Source organism: Vicugna pacos, chromosome 13 (assembly GCF_048564905.1).
Source record: "Vicugna pacos chromosome 13, VicPac4, whole genome shotgun sequence".
Taxonomy (NCBI): domain Eukaryota; kingdom Metazoa; phylum Chordata; class Mammalia; order Artiodactyla; family Camelidae; genus Vicugna; species Vicugna pacos.
This window is the reverse complement of record NC_132999.1, coordinates 9,015,410-9,035,451: the sequence shown is the minus strand read 5'-3', so window position 1 is coordinate 9,035,451 and position 20,042 is coordinate 9,015,410. Positions and strand designations below refer to the sequence as shown.

At 31.9% G+C, this 20,042-nt stretch overlaps 1 long non-coding RNA gene across 7 annotated transcripts in view; it reads left to right on the top strand.

Moving 5' to 3' along the window:
• Positions 1 to 20,042, top strand: part of LOC140700875 (uncharacterized) — a 105,304-nt gene that overhangs the window by 31,421 nt on the left and 53,841 nt on the right. For 4 of the 7 annotated variants that reach the window (XR_012079601.1, XR_012079603.1, XR_012079605.1 and 1 more), the window contains exons 3-4: positions 4,200 to 4,375; positions 5,354 to 5,462. This is a non-coding gene — a long non-coding RNA (uncharacterized lncRNA). Of the gene's footprint in view, positions 1 to 4,199; positions 4,376 to 5,353; positions 5,463 to 6,374; positions 6,439 to 20,042 lie in introns of all 7 variants that reach the window. The other 3 variants (XR_012079607.1, XR_012079608.1, XR_012079604.1) reach the window with 2 other exon arrangements.

Sequence of the window (20,042 nt, the reverse complement as noted above, 5' to 3'; positions counted from 1 at the left end):
GACTTCTCTGCCTCTCTAGCCTCCTCTGCTTTCTCTCCCTACATTGAACTCTCCTGCTCCCATAGAAATGATTTACTTGTAAACGGGCATAGGCATTATCTTCTGTATTTTTCAGTAATTACTCCAGTTTGGCCCATGACATGCTGAAAGTCTACATATATTTTTTTAAGAATTTTAGCTTTCTCTCTTGATAGAATAATCTGACTTTCAAGGTTATTTTCTAACAGCAAAAATCACATTTTTATGTGCCAGAAGCTGAATGTTACCTCGGTATTGATCTTTGATGATTTCTGTATGATAATCCCTGTTTTACAACCACACACCATCATCACTATCTCCCTGGGCAGATACACGCTTTGGTTGGAGAAGAGAAAAAAGATCTTTCAGACAAAAAAACAACAAGGAAAAGAAGATGAATAATTTTGAAAAGGTAGTGTTATACAGATGTAAAACTAAAAATTGTGCCATGTATAAACTAATGTATGAAATGCTCAAAAGAGCAAAGGTAAACACATTTTCATAAAACATTAAAAATTATCACGTAAAATGTGTATATTCCATTGGGAGTTATAATAAATAGCATCTTTCTATATGCTTTTGACCAGATGTGGATCTACTGTTTGATGTAATTTATATAAAATAATACTCCATTGAATAATCTTTCTATAACTCAATGTTAATTATTCTAATAATCACATAGCATAACTTCTATTTTTGTTGTCTGAAAAAAACAACTTTTATTTCTTGGCCATATTTATTGATTATATTGAATCGTTTGATAGAATTGTTTAAAACGGGTAGTAAAATGGAAACAGCTTAATTTCTAAGATACCAGAATGCTAGATTTCTGTTAGATGTTAGATAACTAATATACATTAACATTTTACTTTTGGCCATATTTGTTTGGCCCAGCTATAAATCCGAAAATAATGTCTTCAAGATATTTTAATTCTCTTTTAAAAAATTTCTGTAACCTTGTAAGCCCCATTTGGCTCACTATACTTTAAAAAGATGAAAGATCTGAATTGCCTTTGGGCAAACTAAAATAATAAGTGTCACAAATAGGAGTTGGTTTTCTTTCATAAAGCAATGCATGATTTGTAACAAGTGAAATAAGTGTGAATATAATATTTCAGCATTATAAAGCATGTTAACCTCCAAGTGTTTTATGTGGACACAGAATGGAAATCATCTTTATCATTATTAAAATTCTGTGTAATTATTGACTAAGTCTGGCAGTGATGTTTCATATTCCTTATTGGATATTGTGTACTTTGAAGGGCCTCAGTGTGCTGGATAAAAAAAAAATATCACGTTAGACAGGTAATTCTGGGGAATCGTGGCCTGAATGCCAAGCCTATTGATGAGCTAGAATAAAATATCCTTATTCTTTTGGTAGGTTTTATAAAATAGAATCCATATTCAATAAGCATAATCATTATGTGATCGGTATGTACTTGAAAAGTAAGTGGAAACTGATTACTTATGGGCAAGATATTAAGAAGTGACATCACCTGTTTCTAATTTGGAAAATGTTTTCAACTAATCTCTTGAGTCTACTTAAAATTCTTCAGTCATGAAGAAACACAAATTTTCCTGAAATCAGGCTGGTTGGCTACAGTGAAAAGAGTTTATGAAGTATTTGGGATATATGTCTGGTAACTGAATAAAGTATAAAAAAGCTCTTGCAATAATCTTTGAAATGCATTTATTTAGTAACAGAAGTAAGTTTGAAATAAAGTACAGCGAGTGGTTTAAGAATTTGGTCAAGCAACATTTCATAGAATTTTCATGAGTCTCTTAGTCTGTATATTCAGGGTATTGCAAGTATGTCTATCAAAACAAAATAGCTATGATTATGATTTTATAGCAGGAAACTATTTTCCCATTTAAAAAAGTAAAATAATTTGCATTAGTTTTAGAAGTTTATCAACAGTTTAACAGCCCTACTAAGTAGTCATCAGAGAAAAGAAGTCACTTACAAGGACATTCATCTCAACCACAGATCAATCTAACTTTTTCAAAAAACGTCAACAGAAAAAGCATAAAAGCAAAAACTCATTTTGAGAGATCTCTAAAAGGTCCAATTAAGAAAGACTGACTCTAGGGGGAAAGGTATAGCTCAGTGGTAGAGTACATGCTTAGCATGCACAAGGTCCTGGGTTCAATCCCCAGTATCTCCATTAAAATAAATAAATAAACTTAATTCTCTCCCCCACCAAAAAAGAAATAAACAATTAAAAACAAAAGGAAGGATGAATCTACATGAGAATGGCAGTCATTCTGCAAATCATATTTTATAAATTACTGTATACAATTATTTTTAAATGTTTCCAGTTTTTATAACTGTCACTGTCTCAGGTTACTACTCAAAATAAATGCAAAACAAATGTTTGCTATCCCAAATTAAAAAGGATCGTAAATAATAAAATATAATTTTCATATTGGAGTAAAGATTGTAAAAACATCTTGCCATCATTAATATTTGAAGGTGTGAATTTATAATTTGTACTTTAGGGTGTCAAAATTAGTGTTAACACAGATCTATAGTAATGAAACTTTTAAAAATATAGCAAAGTTAGACAAGCTATTGCATAACACAGATGAGCCAAATCAAATTCACAATATATTGTAAAGTGTTTAGATTAATGAATTTTGTGTGTCTGTGTGAGTGTTTGAATGGCAACTTGGAAAAGTTCAATAAATATACAAATAGAGCTTTTAATAGGGAGCAAATTAGGGACATGTTGAGACACGAGTTTAAGTCGGACAGAAGAGGAGAATTTTCATCGACTTCTGGAGGTGAGACACAGATCCCAAAACTTCCAACTTATCTCTTCTGATATTGTCAATATAACATTTAACTGAACTTATTAATAAGTAGGTAAATAATTGTTATATTACGTGTGTTTTAGAGTCATTGTATCTTATAAACATGTTGCTAATGTATGTACTCCTGCTTTAATGAAATCTATAACTTATTTCACGAAAACATTTTTAAATGAGTTCAGGTATCTATATCTATACAATTTGAGATAGGAAGATAAACTGAGTTAGAGAAAGCATTTTTTTCAACTTTTTTTTCTCTAGATTGAAAAAAAGAGGGTAGGTTTAGTATTTTTTTCAGTAAAATTCATTTCAAAATGGGTAATTTTAATAAAAAAATCTAGCCCCAAATATAATGTAGAAATATATATTTTTGTCTCTTCTCCTGTAGATTTAATATATAATCATTATGTAATAAATTATATTGGAGAATAATACTTCCTAAGGAAAGTAATTTTATAACACACCTTTATCAGATTATTTCTTAGTAATGAAGCAGACTTTTATTTTTCAGGTGTGAATTTTGTTGTGAAATTGGAAACATCCCTAAGGAATACTTCATACTTTTCTCTCCTATAAAGCAAAAGAAAAAAGTTAAAAAACTTCAGAATATTATATGTGAAAAGACCCAGATACTTAACTGGAATTCACCTTAAATAACAAGCTCTTATAAGCTTATCATACATATTTTGTGGATCTCACAAATATAATAAAAATAAAATTACAGTATAAATATAAATATTTTCCACGTTTGCCTAAAGAAGACCTATCCCCTCAATAAAAATCTATACACTGAAAATAAGAAATTATCTTATACCAAAATCATATTACCATTTATTTTTCAGAAAGTACTTTGGTTTTGTAAATATACTTGGTAATAACAAAAATTAGAATAAGTAGAAAGGACTAAGAATAAGTTTAAATTTTTATTTCATCATTTATAAACAATTATTATTTACTTTATAGTAAATATCTCTGCAGATATATTCCCAAATGGTATCATACTAAATATATTTTTATATTACTGTGAAATATAATATATATACAATGAGTACATCAATATATTTTACAAGTAATTATAAGGCAAATAATTATGTAACCATTATCTACAAAAAGAAAAGGAACATTGATGGTCACATCCAGGTGTGCTTCTGTGTCCCTCAGTGATCACAAAACCATCCTACTTCCTGAAAGGTGACTTCCTTGGCTTTTTCCATAATTATTTACTTACTTTTCCTTTTGATTTAAACACCTGTATATACACCTCTAAATATCAGAGTTAGCATTTGTTTTTGTACTTATGTCTCGTGTGTGTGTGTGTGTTTCTTTGGTTAAACATTATGTTTGTGAGACTTATCCATGCTTTTGTACAGAGCTCGTGTTTACTGGAATCCAGTAATCCACTGTGTGACTCTACTACAAAGTACAAATTCCTTCCTGAGTTTGTTAGATTGACTACTACAGAAATTACGTGTCAGACACCTTATATGTAGACTCTGGAACAAATGTATACAGATACTCTCTGACCTAGGAATTGCTCCACCATAAGGTAAGTTTACCTTCAACTTTGCTAGAAAATGTTAAACTCCTTTTCACTGAATATGTAAATTTACACTTCTGATGGTAGTGAGCAAGATTTCTTGTTTCCCCGATTGTCACTTAGACATCCTTTTGCTAATCTGATGGGCTTAAACAATGTATCATTACACTCGTGGTTTACATTTATATTTCCTTGATTAATAACAATATGAATGACCTTTCATTTTAATTTATTGGCCATTAGGATTTTTCTTTCTGTGATTTACCTGTACAGGCCCTTGAAACATTGATCTATCGGGCTGTCTCATTTTGTAGACGTTCCTTTTATACTCTGGTTGCTAGGGCTAAAGCATTTACATGTGAGACCAATAATATTCTCTCACCCTCTAGCTTCCTTGTTTTCTCTCTAGCTTTTCTTAGGTTAAAAGTTTTTCATGTTAATAAGTTAAAAAATATAATATTTCTTTCAGTGATTTTGTTTTTTTCTCATTTAAGATGTACTTAACTTCTTTATGTAATATTTTGAATTGATTTTTCTTTCACATTTGGGTTTTTAACCCACCTGGAACTGATTTTTGCTGTGGAAGGGATGTTAAGGATCATTTTCTTTTTTTATGAGAAAGCCTGTTGTTCCAGTGCCAATTATAAAGTCTTTTTCTTTTTCCCACTCATCTAGACAGCTATCTTTGTCATATACTGAGTTGCTGTATATACACACACATTTATTTTGAGTATATATTGGATGCTATTTTCAATGGCATTTTATTTTCTAATTGGTTTTGTAAATGTTTAGTAATATAACTGATTTTTCTACATTGACCTTTTACCTATCAACCTTGCAAAAGTCACTTAATAATTCTAGTAATTTACCCATAGAAGTGTTGAAATTTCTGTTTGTATTATAATATAATCTATAAATAATAAAATTATTTTTTCTTTCTAACCACATACTTTTCATTTCTTTCCTTTGTTCATTTCATTGACAAAGACATTCTCTCCAAGTTTGAATAGATGTGGTGAAATTGACCACTCTTGTCTTGTACCCAAACTCAGAAGGAAGATTCAGAGTTTTGCTACTAAGTACATAACTGCTCCAGGTATTTGTAGTCACTTTAAAATAATCAAATTAAAGAAATTTGATGCCATTATTATGGTTATAAGGAACTCTAATTCAAAAAGATGCATGCACCCCAATGTTCATAGCAGCAGTATTTACATAGTCAAGACATGGAGGCAGCCTAAATGTCCATCAACTGATAACTTGATAAAGAAGTAGTGGTATATTTATACAATGGAATACTACTCAGCCATGAAGAATACAATAATGCCATTCGCACCAACATGGATCGACCTGGAGATCATCACTCAAAGTGAAGTAAGCCAGAAAGAGAAAGAAAAATACCATATGATATCACTCATATGTAGAATCTAAAAATAAAAAAAGAAAGAAAGAAAGACAAAAGAGGACCCTAATGAACTCATTTACAAAACAAACAGATCTGCAGATGTAGTAAACAATCTACTGAGGAAAGGGGGTGGGAAGGGATAAATTTGGGAGTCTGAGATTTGCAATGTTAACTACTATATACAAAAATAGATAAAAAAACAGATTTCTTCTGTGTGGCACAGGGAACTATACTTAATATCCTATAATAACCTTTAGTGAAAACTAATATGAAAATGAGTATGTTTATATATATATGTGTATATATACACACATACATGACTGGAACTTTATGCTGTACACCAGAAACTGACACATTGTAAATGACTATACTCCAATAAAAAATAAAATGACAAATTTAGTAAATACTGCATCTGTTGAGATGACCATTTAGTTTTCTTCTCTATTTAGTTACATATACATATACATTTATTGTAAATTATATCAACATATATACATATACATTGTTTATATATTCATATGTACACATAGAAATATACACACATACTCCTGTTATAAAGTATTTCTCAAATCCTCTTTTATTGCTTCCTATTTTTTTAATCAGAAATGGGTGTTGAATATCTTACAAGTCCTTTTCAGCATCTATGGAAGTAATCACGTGTGCATATGTGAGTTTTTTCCTTTCATCTAATGATATACTACGTGTTAATAATTTCTGAACATAAAGGTATAGCTGCATTCTTGGTATAAATAAATGAATACTTGCTATTATTTCTTTTAGTATTTATTTAATCTATTTTTATTTTTAAATTTTATTTCTTATTTCTGTTTTTATGAGTATTTAAGACTATGCATTACCGTCTACTGCTTTATGTGTGTCATATACTATAATGTGTTATTTTTTAATAATTATAAGTATATTTTTAGTGGTTTTTTTATTTGGTTTGCATTTCCTTTTTCACTAAAAAATAACTTAACAGAGAGGGTTTTTTTTAAAAACTCTGTGTGGAATGAACTTTTAGGTTTCTAGATTTTGTTCTTAATTTCCGTTCTTATTACATTAAGATCAGAGAATGTTATTTGGATTATTATTATTTTAAGGAACTTGAGATTTTCCTTGGATCTAATCGGTCACAAATTTTTAGAAAACTTCTAGGTGCACTTGAGGAAAAGGTGTATTTATAATAAGTATAAGTTTTTATGTACATTAATAAGATCTACCTTATTGACTTCATTGTTTAGAGACATGTTTATCTATACTTCCTTTTGCCCACTTCACGTATCTTGGACTAGTAACACAATATGTGTATCTCTTGTTGTTATTTTTCTAGTATCTGCTTTTATTTTTGGTTTTTAGTGAATTCTTGTCTGCAGGCTTAATATTTTTCGCTAAGTTTCATACATTTTGTGGAAAAAGAAGTAGGACCAATATGATGGGTTCGAGGCTATTCTTCCCTGTAGAGGATTTACTTCTGCTCCTGGCAGACAGATTCGTTAGAGCCCTAAAGAAGAATGGTATTGAGTCTAAGCCGGGCTTCAGGCTTTGCAAGCACACATCTATTTGTAATTCTCCCTCACTCGAAGCATGTAGCCCACAGGGTCCTAGGAGGAAACCCAGGTGTTCACAGGGTTCTTTCACCGTCACAGACCGTGAGCTCCAATCGTCTCCTCAGTGCTGGAAGCCTCCTCAGACCCCTCCCAGCACGCCGCTTGGCACCCTTCGCTTCTGGTCAGACTCTTAGCTCCTCAGACTTTCACCTTTGAATTGGCAAATACCTCAGAATAAAAGATAGTTTCAACACCGATTCAGCACTTTGGTCTTCTGTCTTAGTCGGAATGCTGGCCTCACAAGTCCTTGAGCCCTTCGTGGCTCTCTGATAATTTCAAATAGACACAGTAAACATTCGTCTAGTCTGTTTCTTGTTGACAGAAGTAACCCGGCCTCCATTGCCACTTGTAGCACCTGTTCCATTTTTCAAACAAAACTTTAGCTTTTGAATAAGAATTTCTTTGTCTTTTTTAATCTCTTCACATTACTTTAGCAATAAAGTATTCATTTACTATGTGTTCTGTATAAATGTCAGTATCTGGGAAAAGATTTCTGCCTTGACAATTCAAAATTTTTTCCAAAGAATACTTAGCTATCAAGAAGGGAAAGGATAGAATTTTCATTGTCAGTTTCCTTTACCCTCAAGTCGTAATCAACAAAATGCAAAATATTAAATGCATGTTATACTGGTAAGTTTATTTTCCAAAATTTCTTATCTTAAAGATTTTGTACGCTACTTACTATCATCAGAATTTGCCTTGTACTTTGACGTTATTAATACTATAAACTAGGGAAGCAAAATGATTTTTTTTCTTTTAAGCCATATTATCTGTAAAATATTTATTACAGCTAAATCCAGAACAAAAACAAATACATAGCCAATAAATAACAAGCAAAAATATGTAAATAAGATAATTGAATAAACTTAAGATAATAATAATTATCAAGATCTTATGCAGCCTATAATATGACAGGTAAAAATTACTATTACTTAAAATAGCAAAAGAAACAAAAAATTCTGTGTCATAGACAGAGTGATTGTACCCTAAGGACAATTTCAGTTTTAAGATAATGGGTGCAGTTATAATTTAATGCTAAATTTTTATAGTCTTGAAAAATTGCCCATTTTTCAGTTCAGGTGGGAGAAAGAATTGGGTGTTTATGAAATCATTAATAATAATAATATAAATTAGAGCAATTATAACAAAGAAAACATTTATCCAGCCCTGCTTACAATAACTATATTTTTGATACTTCATTATAAAGTTTTATATAACACATAAAGACAATATATTGCACAGGAAACTTCATTATCAACGAAGTGCCTGTTATGCATATGGTGAGAATATTACTCATAAAACCTGGCTTAAAATTTATCTACACTTATTTATACTAGATAGAAGAAAATGTTTAAGATGTAAACTTGAATATAAAGCTAGATTCAAAAGAGACAAGCAGCATAAATAAAGAGTGACACACGAAGAAAATATAATATTAATCCATCACATTTTATCTATTCTGCTTCATAGTTCCATATGAATATTCATTCAAAATATTAACAGAAGTCTCACTGTACACAAAGTAGGATATTAAAGGGAAAAAGGTACACGAACCACTTCTCATGCAATATTACAAAAAAAACTTACACGGTAACTTTTAAAAAATTGACTTGTTATTTAAGTCAGTTAACCACAAACATTATTCATCTGTTTGATTTTTTAAATGTTTAATAAAATATTGTGGAATTTGTGAGGCAAAGTCTTAAAGAATGAAGACTGCATGTGTACATGTGTTGAGAATATCAGATATAGTTAAGTGACTGCATTCATGATCCCTCTTAGAATATAGAAGGAATCTAAATAAATCATCTCATTTATCCTTTGTATTAAAAGTTTTAGGCCTATCTATGTATACATGCAAATACATAGACACAAACCTTCCAACACTCATTACTTGTAAACTAGAATCCACAAGTAACCCGTATAAGACTGTGCTCATGACAGTTTAAAACTCATGCTTCTGAGCTGCCATACACAAAATTAATATTTCATATATTTGCATAAATGTGTAGGTATCATTTTATCCATGTTTTTAAATCTTTTGGGATGTACATTTTCACTTCTACTCATTCTGGAATGTATTCAGGTCACTAAGGAAGATGGTTTAAATTCTCCTTCCATTGCTTTAGCACAACCAAAATTCTTCCACCAGGTAGAGGGTCAAAACTTCAAGAAATCATACAGAGAAGACAAAACGTTCAGCAGAAAGAGATATGCATAGAGCAAACTTGGCAAGATGTCATCTCAAGGGAAATGACTATGTACTAAGAACTTTGTAAAGGAAATTGAATCATAAAAAATAACTAAATGATATTTAAACAGGTATTATAAAAGAGTGAGAATTGTCTGAAAATATTAATAAAGACTGTAATACAAGAAAGTGTAGAGAGACAAGCAATACAAATGGTGTGGTCACATGGAAAAGTATCAGGAAAATGGAAGAGCATGTTCAAGAAAAGCAACAGAAACCTAACCAGAGAAAAGAGGTAATCTGAAATCAAAATTATGATTGAGATTTCTATCACTCCTAGGTATTTATTCCTAGCTTTATATATATTTGATGTATACATATTAAAAATCCTAAATGAGCATATTTATTTATTTATGATTGCTATATTATGTATTTATTATAATATTTAAGTAATATTGTTACTTATTCATTCATTTATTTTTTAAACCGTCTTATTGATTTATAAAACAGTTCATGAGCTGCCTCAGAAGCATTCTGGTTCAGCACAGGCACGGATGATTGCTCGATCCTCTTGTTGACACCACTGTCATTACCCTCAGCCCCTCGGCACCAGCGCTCCCACTCCCTGGTAGGGGCGCTACTTTCTTAGAGGTCAGGAAGTAAATGATGATGCAGGCTAGGTTGTCACAGGCTGAGTCACCCTCAGATGTGTCAGATGCCGGGCACTTTTCCAGCAACTCCTCTGGAGAGAATGATGGTGGTCAAAATTCTGCTTTCATGCTGTTGTCTGATATCTCCCTAGATAAAGTCTGCAACTCTCCCAACTGCTCATGTATTCCAATGCCATCGCAGGCAATAACCTTAGGCAATCAATGAGAGTCAAGCATGGATGTCAGGCACTTGGCAAAGTATTAGAGGTAAAATAACAACCAGGCTACTATCTCTGATCTCAGGATTCTTTAGAGATTATTGGGCAATGCATATAAGCAGGTGAGCAAAAGTGAGTCTGAATCACTGGAGATCGTTAGTGAATCAGGCAGCATGTGATGGATAGTCCTCTGACCGTAGTCAAGTTGCTTACCCTTTCCAAGCCTTACTTCCTTTTTTTCTTTTTTCCTTTTTTTTTTTAAATTGAAGTATAGTCAGTTACAATGTGTCAATTTCTAGTGTACAGCATAATGTCTCAGTCATACATATGCATACATATACTTGTTTTCATATTTTTTTCATTAAAGGTTTTCACAAGATACTGAATTTACCAGGGAAAAGGAAGGAGGTAGGAAGGGATACATTTGGGAGTTTGAGATTTGCAAATATTAACAACTACATATAAAAATAGATTAAAAAAAAAGCCTTACTTTCTATATTTGTAAAATGGAAATCTTAATAGTTCAGATGTTTTTCAGATTTACTAGGAGCAGGAAATGAGAAATTCATACAAAATAGCGGCATGGCAGTGTACAGTAATACTTCACGGTAAGACATTATTCCAATTATTACTAGTGGGAGGAGGTATAGGTGACGTGTGTGATATGTGACACACAGGAAGGGCATGGGATTGACATTAGGAGCAGGTTCTGGGAAGAAGTGAAAGCAAATATAAGTTGGTGTAATGGAGAAATAGGGGTGGGGTAAAATCGAACCTCAGCAGAGGGGAGCATATCCAAGACACATTGAAAGTCTTATAGAAGAACTGTGCACTGGGGAGCTGAAAGGAGTTCATTTCGGCTAAAAGAGTTTAAAGATTCAACCACAGGAAGAGGTGAAATTAAGCCTTTGAAATTATGTTCAAGGTCTACAGCATTTATTTCTGTAACTTAATTAAGCAAATCTTACAGTTAATTGTAAACAGTTCTTATTGCACATTGTGTAATTAATAATTTCCTAGTAATGCTTTTGTTGTTTCAAGATCGTGAGATGATGAGAGAATCTTCGGTTTCATTTCCCCTCGCACACACAGTAGGTTGCATACACATAAACTCTACCAGGCTTTAGCAAAATTACAAAGAAAAGCAGTTCTCATGTAGTTCAGTTACATGTTTGTATGTTTTTGTGTGTGATTAATATTTATCATTTTCCACACGCCAGTGTGCATAGATACAGTTCAGGAAATTAACTTTAGCAGTGTTACGCTTCCAATTTGAAAAACAAAAAATCTGGAATTCAAGAAGTTAACTTGCCCAAGGTAATTTCATTTGTAAATGATAGAGGATTTTAATCCAGTATTCTCTTACCCAATTCAAAATTCCAGTTGAAAGACATCTACAGTCTTCCAATTTATTTTATGTTTTAAACCTAATTAACTTTTGAACAGGATGTACATATCATAGGACAAATTTCAAAATACTGAAGATTTCATCTATTGTCTGAATTATATCTCCCTCCTAATTTCATAATCCACCTTCTCAGTGCTCCTTCCTGGAGCAAAATCCATCTCCTGTAGAGATTGCTTCTTACGTAATTTATTCACTCTGGCTCTATTATCTTAATAAAAATTATTAGCGAATGTCTACTAGCTCCATTTATCTCTATTTGTGACAGTAACTACGTGACTTTTCCCTTCAAAACCTTGTTTCCTTCTGGGTGCCCCATCCCTGATACTTTACTCCTGTTTGCCTTTCGCACAACTAACACAAAGGCTGGGAGTCCGAAAACCTATTTACTAGCCGTATTTACAAAGTAGTGGTATGAGTCTGGGCAAGTATTTCACTCCTTTTTATTCTATAAAACATGCTGATTGGAATAGCGTGCATTATAATCCTACTTGCCCTTGTGGTTTGTAATTCTTTCAAAGCTTCTTCCCTCTACAATTTTTATTGTTTTATTTCTTGTTAATTTCTCTCATATCCCCTCCACTTAAACCAAATGAGGTAGATTTTACTCCACTATCATCCACAGCCATTTTTATCTCAACTGAGCCCTGAGAGTTTTCCAGAAGTAAACCACTTTCTCTTTGCTGTGTCTGTCATTTTCATGAAAATACAGTAGTGTTTAGCTTTGCATGAAAAAATATCTCACTGTTTCCTCACTCAGCATTTATAACACCTTCTCCACTTAAAACAACTCAATAGTATTTGTTACATCAGTAAATTGTCTAAATTAATTTTTGTATATATTTCCAACAGTCTAAGCATGTATTAAGAAATGCATAAACTTAAATGCAGGTTCCATGAGAGTAGACCATCTGGTTCAATGATTTATTCCAAGTACATAGAGCAGAGCCTGAGAATTAGGACTTATTTGGTAAATATCTGATAAGTCAATTATTCTTTTCTCTTTCTTTCTTTCTTTCTTTCTTTCTTTCTTTCTTTCTTTCTTTCTTTCTTTCTTTCTTTCTTTCTTTTTTCCTTTTTTTCTTCCTTTCTTCCTTTCTTTCTCTTTCTCCCTCTCCCTCTCTCTCCTTCCCTCCCTCTCTCATTTTCTTTCTCTTTCTCATTTTTTTCCCCTTTAGTTAAACAGCAGTATAATATTATACAATAATCTATGTGACGTATTGAATTTTTTCCCTAAAAGAAAATTTTGGAGATTGTTCCACATGGGCCAATAGAGAGTTATAGTAATCTTGTTACAAAGTACATTGTATTCCACTGCTTTTATTGGACATATTATTGTATACATTTTGAATAAATTACTAGTGCAAGGAATTCATAAAGTGCATTGCTAGGAATGGAGTCCACAGGACCAAGTATATATACATTCTAAATTTTGGCCACTAGAGGTTATTCCATTTTATACTTTCGATATATAGGAATTCCCGTTTCTAAAGACTCATCACCCTACTCTATCATCAAACTTTTAGATTTTTGCTAATCTAAGCAGTAACAAAAGAAGTTTTTAAATTAAGTTCTAAGCTTTAGTCTCTTATCATGGTTGAAGTTGATATATATCATATGTTTAAAAGTTATTTTTAGTGCCTTTTATGTGCTCTGCTTGTTTGAACCATATGTCTGTTTTTCTGCTGGGGTTTTGGATGTCTTATTATTGGTTATAGTAAGAAAATTAGTCCTTTGCCTATGATTTCAGTTCATTTTCTTCTCATTTTGTCATTTATATTTTGATTGGTTTATGTCTTCCCCCAAAGGAGTAATATTTTTATGCAGTTTATACGTCAATATTTATATCATCTTCCAATCCTACATTATTAAAAATGTGTCTTCTCTTAGTGCTTTTGTAGTTCTCCTTTTTAAATTTTAAATGTATTTTCTGTAAATTATTTGACATTTGGTGTCTTATTCAATTTACTTTTCTTCCCCTGGAAAGTCACTCAAATGTATCAATATCATTAATCAATGCTGATTTAAATGCCACCTTTATCGTGCACTAAATTTAGGTATTTATTTTTGTCTCTTGATTGACTTTTCAGTTTTCCTATTTGTCTGTGTGTCTATCTGTACCCCACACCACAGGGTCTCATTAATGATACTGTATAATATGCTTCAATATGGGAGCAGGGGGTTTGGTCTTTCTTATTACTCTCTTTTAATTTAGATTTATCATGGGTATTCTTGCTTGCCATTTCTTTCTTCCAAATGCATTTTAGAATAGTACTGTAGTTTATTTAATGAAAAAAGATATTTTTATTGAAAATCAATCTACCTTTAGAGATTTGCTTTGTGAGATTTCACATCTTTATAGTATTGAGACTTCTTATCCAAAAATATGCTAAGTCTTGCATTGGTGGTATGGTGGTGAGCATAGCTGCCTTCCAAAAATACGCAAAGTCTTATCATTTTCTCACATTTTTTTTTCTGTTGTTGCTTTTCATTTTGTGCCTGATAACATCCCATAGTATCTCTCCTACGGCTTTTGCATATTTATTATTAAGGTTTAAGCATTACATTGTTTCGTTATTATAAATGGAGTCTTTTTCCAGCATGTCTCCTAATCAGATATTATTGGCAAATATGACGGTAGTTGATTTTTATGCATCTGCTTTCTACCTGGCAACCTTTCTCTATTTTTTTTTTTACTTTGTGTAAATTAAAAAAAAAAGAGTCCTTTGGTTTTTCAAGTATAAGATCACATTACTGATAAAAAAAAATTTATTTCCTCCTCTAATTTTTATGTTTCTTTATATTTTCTCTTAATTATATTGGCTGTTGCTCTCAGGACATTGTTAAATAATAGAAGCAGTCAAGGGACTTATTATTCTTTGATCCTTTGAAAAAATTCTTAAGGGTGTTTCTGGTAGTTGGGCATTTAAATATATTTTATCTGTTAAATAACTATACGTCTCTTCTTATTTTTTAAACATTTATTTTTAATACAATAAATTGGATCCAATGCATTTTCAGTGAATATGAAAGAGATAATATGATTTTTTATATATTTATGAAATAAATTATATTAAGACATTGATAATATTGAATCACTTGTTTACCTGGAATAAATATTAGCATATGATGACTGTTTCTTTTTATAAGATAATGCATTTTTATTGATTAATGTTTCATTTCAGATTCTTAAAAGTCATACTGGTCTGAAGTTTTCTTTTTTGTAATATGTTTGGAAAGTTTTGGCAAAATTCACTGACGCTCCTTTGGCCAAGTCCAGACCAATGGCCAAGACTAATATTTTGGGGGGGATGTGACCACAAGAAGCACCGTAGTCAAACGGCAAGGGATGAGCAGATGAGAAGAGGGATAAATAGTGAGCAATGAGTAATACAGTCATCCATGACTGCATTACCTTCACTTCACAGGGTTTTTTCCTTCCCTCCTTCCTTCTTTTCCTTCTTCTTTCTTTTCTCCCTTCCTTTGTCTCTCACTACCTGCCTGCCTTCTTTTTTTAGTGTTGTGCATTCTATGGATTTGGACAAATGTGTAATTGACCTGTATGCACCATTATAGTATCATACAGAGTAATTTCACCCCCCTAACAATCTTCTATACTTTGCCTGTTCATCCCTAGCCCCTTGCACTAACTTCTGATCTTTTTACTCTCTCCATAGTTTTACCTTTTTCAGAATGTCATATAGTAGGAATGATACAGTATGTAACCTTTTCAGATTGACTTATTTCACTTAGCTATATACATTTAGGATTTCATATGTCTTTTCATGGCTTAATAGCTCATTTCGTTTTAGAACAGAATAATACTCCATCGCCTGAATGAACTAAGTCTTTATATCCACTCTCTTACTGAAGGACATTTCAGTTGCTTTCAAGTTTTGGCATTTTTGAATAAAGCTTCTGTAAGCATCCATGTGCAGGTTTTCAGATGAATATGTTTTCAAGTCCTCTGGGAAAATACCAAGGAGCACGACTACTGGATCCTATAGTAAGAGGATGTTCAGTTTTGCAAGAAATTGCCAAACCATGCTTCAGAGTGGTTGTACCATATTCTATTTCCACCGACAATGAATGAGAATTCCTCCACATCCTTGTTAGCTTTTAATGTGGTCAGTATTCTGCCTTCTAGCCATCCTGATAGGGATGTAGTGGTATCTCATATTTTAATTTGCATTTCACTGATGACATTGGTGTGGGGCACATTTTTATATGACCATTTGCCATCTGTATATCTTCTTTGGTGAAGTGTCTAAGGTCTGTGACCCATTTTCTAATCAGGTAGTCTGTTTTCTTATTGTTGAGTTGTAAGAGTTATAAATATACATTTTAAGTATTATATAAATATTTTTAGGAAACATTTGTCAATCAGGTCCAATATCCAGAAGTAGAAGATACAAAGATTCTGAAGACATGATTTCTACTAACAAGAAATACAAAGTATAGTGCAGAGAAAGACCAGTAAACCAATGATTACAATAAAAAATAGTAAACATAAACTTATGTAATGGGAACATACAAAATAGGCACCTAATTAAAAATGTAAAGAAGTTATATCCATTATTGTCTCATGATTTTGTGCCCAAATTAAGACATTAGAACTGTGTGGATTAAAGAAATGAGAGATAAAAGCATATTCGAGTGAATAAGGGCATCATAATGTTATTCATAGAAATAAGCTGACAGTCCCTTTTAAAGAAATTTAAGTAGTTAAATGTGGCTAAAGGAGTGAAATAGGAATGTAGAGAAAGATAAATCTTGAAATAGTGACAGGGTTCAGATTGTGAAGGATCTTGTTCAAGAGGATTTGGAATTTTATTCTGATAATGACGGGAAATCTTTGCTTGTTTTTTGTTTTCTTTCTAAGATTGGGGATGTCTTATGAGATTAGGACTTTGGGGAAGTTTGTCTAACAGCAGTGGAATAATCAAGTGATTGTAAATATTCAGTGAAAAGGGATACAATTGGAACCCTACGAGATCTTAGCTGCAATGGGCACACACGTTTTTGTCTTGGAGCCTGTTATATTGGGGGAATCATATTTCCCCTGAGCCATCATGCCCGTGGTTATAGGAGCAGATGCAGGAGCAGTGAAAAGCAGTGGGTATGTTACTCAGCTGAGTTAAATCCCAATTCTCTTTGTGCTGCAACATAAGAGACGTCTGCCTCATATTGACTACTCTTTTGAATAAAAAAGTATCAAGCTTGGGAGATTTTACTGATGATCATTTCTTGTGATCTCACACTGTGTACTGAAAACTAAGAAGTCTAGTTACTTATATGAGGAAAGAATCAAGTAGAACTAAAAAGAGACATAGAGTGATTTAGAAACGTGGCAAACTAAACTAGTACATATACAAATACAGAGATATTTTGGGTACATTATATCATTTTGTAAATTATTAACTTTAAGATTTAACTTCAATATTATTATATAACTTTTGATTCTTTTTTAAGGTAGAGATTATTTGAAAATATTCTGTAGGAAAATAATCACATAAAGGATTTTCTTTAGTTACAACAAAATATTGAGACCTTTTATACAGAAGTGATGTCAATGCAGGGCAAAAAAAAAATGGTGAATCAGGATCATCATAAAGAAAGAAGTTGTTATTACCTACAAAAAGGGAAATTGTTCAGAAAATTAGAAATCTCTTTATTAGCAGACAGTGTTTCCTAGAAAAAAACAAATAACCAACCAAATATGTTAAACACACATATTTACATATATATTCCATATTATCACTTTAACATATATACATATATATACACACTATATATATATACACATATATATATACACATATATATATATACACATATATACATACATATGTGTGTGTGTGTGTGTGTGTGTGTGTGTGTGTGTGTGTCTGACACTTTAATCTTGGGTAAGGTTTCCAAAATGAAATCAAAGAAACCATAATATAAAGCCTTAATCAGCTGCTGATTAAACTCAAAATTTTAAAGGTACAGTATAGGCTTATGGATGTAAGTAACAAAATGAATGCCAAGAGGACAGGATAAAAAAAATATGGACTAAGATCTTCAGATTCAGGAAAAGAAATAGCACTTTAACAGTAGAAAAAGGAGTCAGTAGACCAATGATTTGGATAGTATTTATCAATTAACTAAATTGCCAAAATTTCATAATGATGAATTTTCTCTTACTTTGGTTCGCTTAATATCAACTCTTTAAAACAAATCTCACCAGCTGTATTTTCATTATTAGAACTATCTAAATTTAGGCAGACCCTATTGAGACTATTCTTATGCCACCATCCATTAAGGATGGATCAAATATGATGATATATTAGAAACAAATCTAAACTTACGGATTTAGCATCAATACATTTTGTATTCAAATTCTAGAAGCAGTATTTCACAGCTTAAGTGAAACTGTAAAATATGCCATCTGCTCTGTCTGCATTACATGTTTAAATACATCCTATAAGAGGTCTGTGAATGTATAACGCCTACCATAGCTCTACGTATGTTAGGAGAACAAGGAGGATTACTGCAGCAATAATGATGCAATAAAAAATTTACATAAGAATCATTATGAAGTGTGGTTATAAGCCAGGTTATTTTTTTCTAAGGATACTGGAAAGATAGCATGTGAACATAGTTAAGACTTTCTGCATCCCAAGAGCTACTGTTAAATTTGCTCTTGGCATTTAAAAATACACATACTATCCTCAGGATAGAAAGTTGTCAGTGTTCAAGTTTGAGCTAGGCAGTTCATATTTTCAAGATCTAATCAACATATACCACATTTACTTGTACTGGAAAATCTAGTTTTAAATTTTGAAATAAGTTTATATTTCATTTTATTATCTGATATCTAAGACACACAGTATATTCTATAGATTAAAATGGCATTGATTTTTCTTATAATTTTTACCCCTAGCAAAAATAGAATAAAATAATACCTTTGACTGGAAACAATGAGCCACTCTTTCATTAATTCAACAAATGTTCATTGAGTATTTAACATGTGCCAGACATTATGAGACATGAGAAATATGGCACAAGTGTGTAAGTCCTTGTTCTCATAGAATTTACATCATACTATGGTTAGGAGAAGGAAAAACTTAGCAAACATTTCATATGCCAGGTAGTTGATATGAACTGGAAGGGAAAACAAATTAAGAGTATACAGGTTAATGAGCTAGGAAGTACTATTTTAGATGGTATTGTTTTGAAAGCCCTTATAATTAGGTGATACCTTGACAGAAACCAAAATAAAGTGACAAATTAGGCAAAGTAGATATCAGGGAAAGAGATCTGGACAGAAAGAATATGACAAATATTTATTGAGCGTGAACTAAGTGCAATGCCCCACTGACTACAGTGTTATGGGAAGTGTGTGTGATGTGGTCTTAAGTCAAGACATGCCATGAAAAGATATTTGTTTTCACAAGTGGCTGGAAAAACTCAGAAAAAATTCACAGCCTGTGAGGGTTATCGCATTTGTACAGAACAGAAAACTCTTTCCCACTTTACATGTTGTAGGGAAAGTTCTGAACCTTTGAGTAGTTATATTTGAAAGGAAAGTCTTATGTCTTGTTCACTGTTGAAGCTCAGGACAAGCATCTGTCATTTAGCAGATATTCAAAGAAGCTTTGCTGAAGAATGGATGGATGGATAGGGGTGGATGGATGGGTGGATGGATGGATAGGCAAAAGAGAAAAAATGGGACCATATCTTTAAGAATGCATCACAGTAGGTGGTAAGGAAGTAATCAAGTATTTCAAGTAGAGAAACACCATCAAAGGGGTGGAGGGCATATAGGAGGTAGAATTGATGTTATCTGTGTGAGCGGCAGAGAAATAAATTAACAAAAGGCCTGCTCTGGAATTGAATGAAATCCATGATCTGACTTCTAAGTGTTATTAGTAAATGTAGGAATATAATATAGGTCAAAATCAATCTATACAGTTTGAGTTTTGTCTAACATTTTTATGGACACAACAATGCAGTAATGTTAGGGTGAGAATACTGTTAATTAGATAGTCCAATATTTTTTCTTATTTTTGAAATAAAAATATTACATGACCTAAGTGTTTGCTGTTAAGTTCAATTAATCTAATACATTCCTTGTATATTCATTTTAATTTGATTTAAAAATAGTAACAAAGATAACAAATCAAACAAATCATACTCCTTGAATGATACATGACTA